Consider the following 4267-nt stretch of genomic DNA (forward strand, 5'->3'; position numbering starts at 1 on the left):
CTATAGATGCAGCTTCCAGCTTTTCGACAAGGGAAGTCCGTATAATCTGTCATTCCTGCCTTTACCCTATTAGGACACGCTATCATTAGCTGCTTCTCTTTCAATTGGACAGCGGCTCTATCTTCCTTTAGATAACTTTTCTTTACGTGCCGGGACATCAAGGCTCGCGTTCTTCTCTGCTTTATCTGCTTGACAAAACAAAGCAATCACCCCCCACCACTTCGGCCTTCAAATGCATTAAATTGTATCGGCTACCTTCACACCTTCCTGAGCGCCTACATAATGCTGCCGTTAGTGATATAAGCGAGTGCTTTTCTCTCTTGACTATCGGCTTCTTTTCACTGTCATTACTGCTGCCTGGAATTTGGAAGCACATTACTAAAAGATAAAAGTTAGGAAGATGAAGATTTTTAACACCTCATCATCATCATCATTTATTTATTTATTTACCCTTAAAGGCCCTTAGTATAGGGCATTACGTAAGGGGGAGAGCAGCGAAGACAATTATACATTGGTGAAATACCTGGAGCCAAAAGCTCTGACTGTCGCTCGTTTGTCTAACGAGTGGGCAGAACGAAAGTGCTCTGTTTGCGGCAGTTTTGGTTCGGATCCTAATTTTGACTTCCGTATCGAAAATGTTTCGCACGTGAGTACGATTTGAACGGAAAACTTCTGCATATTGTGCCTTATGTTTGCGTGATTTCTGAAAGATATTCCGCTGAATTTGCGTACAACTACTGCTTTAAAAAATTTATGCTGAAAAAGAATGCAAGATAAATTATTGATGTCGCATACACAAAACACTCGCACGTTAGTGGTACGGAGTTCGACATCCGGCATTACTCACAATAAATATGGCACTAGGCAGTGCGATTGAAGTCAGTTCCTGCAAAGAACTCTTAAACAACTGATAATCACTGACCCTTTCCTTACAAGCCATTTTAAAGAGGTAAATAATTTCCTACAGTCCAACCATAACATTAGCTTTGCGTTGTCCGTAGGCGCGAAAGTCCTTTTATATTCCAAACTTCACCAGGATCTGTTTACATGCCTGAAATTGTGGCATCACAAGTGGGGTGCCGTTCATTTTCAGAATTGAGACGGTAGGTCAGATGACAAGAATTCAACTGTTTTAGAATATTTACCATAGAGGCTCTTTATCGGTTTTCACAACCAGCACACTTTACAAACTGAAGAAAAATGCGATAGCTCCGGCGCCACGCATATTTTAAGTGCTATTTTTTGAGCGGGTGTTGTTTTCTGAGAAAGCGTAGTGTAAATTTACGTGAGGAATGACAAAAATAGTTGGTCATGTTCGTCTAATGCAGGGAAGGCAAATTCTAAAGTTGTCTTGATGAGAAGCTTTGTTATGATTGCGGACTTTTCATTTTATTTTATGACGCGAGATGCAACCACGTTTGTCGAGGTAGACTGCAGCTGCGGGCGACTGGTTCTGCGCACGTTTCCGCTCTTGGCCTACAAAGTTCTTCCTCAGGTATAAACTGAGCGCAATCAAGATCGCTTCGGGTTTTGCTCTTCGACGACCACCGAGAAGGCTTGTTGGTGTTCCGCCGCTGCACTGTTCATTTCTTTCCGAGCTCAAGCCAGCAGAATAAAGAGTTCGTTTCAGTGCCCAGTTTATCTGCACTTGTATTATTCACTGACGTTGTTACCACCACGTGACCTTTTCTTGAGGAGCTGAATCGTTCCTTTACAGTGTCACTGAGGACGTAACCTCGCATCCAGCCATCCCCGTTGGATTCAGAGCAGCTCTGAGGCCCACCAAAACTCCAAGGCCAACCTCATAAGGACGCTAAAATGTGGTTGAGTCCATTTGACTGATTGCCGAAACCGAATTTCTGGCACAACACCTCGCCGGTAAGGAACGTCTCCTTCTAACTGGAGGGCCCAGCACGTAAGTGGTTATATCCGCGAGACGTCTCAGTATACATGAGAGGCCTTCAAGAAAGGGCTCCTGAAGACGTTCACGCACATCCTTCGCCAGCAGAGAGAACTCTTCCTAGAGCCAATCTCGTGCTTAATCAGCATGGTAAGACCTCAATATCTGCTTGCACAAGGCAGACCTCTCCTGTTTCATTAAAGTCTCTGCACCTCCTGTTTGCACAAGACATTCTTGTCTAGCAGAAAACTATGTCCCGAACCGCTTCGCCACTGTTCCTTAAAATTGGGCCAGTCCTGGTTGAGTTCCAAGTAGACGAATACATATCAGGGCGGTCCAATTCTAGTTCCAGGAAAGAAGTCAGGTTCACTACAAATTTCGGGTTCGATTCCGTTCCGAGGGAAGCCGTAGTACAGCATAGTCTCATTATGCATTTCTGCATTAGGTCATGCCTAAACAGTCAATCGAACGACTTGACATTCATGTGTCTTTTTTGTGACTTACCATGAACATTCTTCTTGTCAGAGAGTTTTCTACCGGACGCACGTTTCTCTACAGCTCCTTGTCCAGTTTCATTTTTTGCGAAGAATCGCACATTCGCAGCCCTCTCTTCGCAGTACTGCCACTGTTCTGAGCATAAAGTTCTCGTTGATAGCAATCAAGCGACACCCAACCTAATTATTCGACAGCTTTAGTTCGGCGTATGCAGCGTCCAATGTACAGGGATCGCTGTAAACAGCGCTATCAAGAAACAATTATTTAGCTCTGACACAGTGTCCGAGGTTTAAACCTACACTCCTGTCCCCGTCTATTAACAATACGTTAATGCGTTGAGGGCTACGCTCAGAAACGTTTTTTTTTTCTGGCAATTAATAAAGACAGTAGTGAGTGCATTATAAGCCCATGTTTTTTGGGGGAGAAAACTATGAAGGGAGGAAAATAATAAATTTGATCGAAACTTGTCACTTGAAATTTGTCAAGGCAAAAGTTGTGTCCTTTGTATTGTCGTATTGCTTACAGCATTCGAATTAGAATCCATTGCCGAAATGCACAGCAATCTATCGCGTCTAAAACGAAGCGGCGACATTGTACTTGCTCCGAAGAGGGCTATAAGCGCACTATCGTGCTATGAACGCAATTCACAACGTTCCCGCAATGTCCGCACGCTATGGTTAGTAGCCTGCGTTCGCCCGCAGCACACAGATACGTTGCGTTCCGCGCACGCGCGATTGTTTCCCTCAGTTGTGCTGCGTAATGAAGCTCACTCCGTAGGCCAAACCGGAAGCGTCTGTCACTCGAAATTGTTTCAGAATAGACGCAGCTTCTTAAGGCAAAATTTTCCGAAAGACCCTAGAGTTTTTTTCTTTAATTCACTTTTAACTGGGGAAAACTTGACAGTCCTCACGGCCCGAGTGAGATTCGAAAAAGCGCTCAGCCACCAAAGGAAGTTGCATTTACAGACGCCTCCTTGAACGATATTCAAATATTCATCAATAATCTTATCAAAGCTTAAAAAGGCCTTGCATTAGAGGCTATCTTATAAAGCTTGCCACAAACATTTCTCGCAGAGTGCACTAATTTCAATGTCTGCGTATTGTTTTTGATGATCCGACTGTAAGCGCATTGTCGTATGCTTCATTTCTGTATTAATTCTTGGTAAATCAAAGTGGAACGACAGTTCGGAAATTATGTCGTTGTCGTGAGTAATGAAGACAACTCCTCTTGTGAAAACCTTTCCTAACTTACTGACGTGTCCCTATCGTCCCTCGTTCAGTTTGTGTTGCTGGAAGAATCCTACCTGTCACGGCCTCTGTTTGCCATACTGCTGTAGTGAATCATGGTTTGTTCTTGTTTGAGGATGAACTGCTTTTCGATACCAATGTCGTGAAATTCAGGCAAACATTCGACAAATTTAATTCATGGCACGCAGCGCTGAATGTGTTCCAAACTCTGCAAAGTGCGCCTTCATGAAACTTTTAGTTAGCCGTGCCGCAGCGTCTGTGGTGTTGACCTGGGCTATGTGCGCCATCTTGTAAAAATTGGTGAACTTGATTCAGCGGCAAGGAGCGGAATCTTTTTTTCCTTGAATTATTGATGACAGTGGTGAGTGCATTAGGCGCTCATGTTTTCTTAAGATTCAGACTACTAAAGAGCAAAATGCTGAAGGTGACCGAAACACTTTCGCCGAGCGTCGTAACTGTGAAAACAATTTCGCCGTAAACAGCTCAGCTTAACACCTTGAAAATGTGGCAGATGGTCAGAAAAACTACGATTGGTTTTTCACTTTTCTTCGTGGTAAAGGTCAGATTTCAAATAATACCACTGCCACAGTTAACGGTGGGTGAGTTATAACATGTTGAAAGCAGC

Source organism: Amblyomma americanum, chromosome 5 (assembly GCF_052857255.1).
Source record: "Amblyomma americanum isolate KBUSLIRL-KWMA chromosome 5, ASM5285725v1, whole genome shotgun sequence".
Taxonomy (NCBI): Eukaryota; Metazoa; Arthropoda; class Arachnida; order Ixodida; family Ixodidae; genus Amblyomma; species Amblyomma americanum.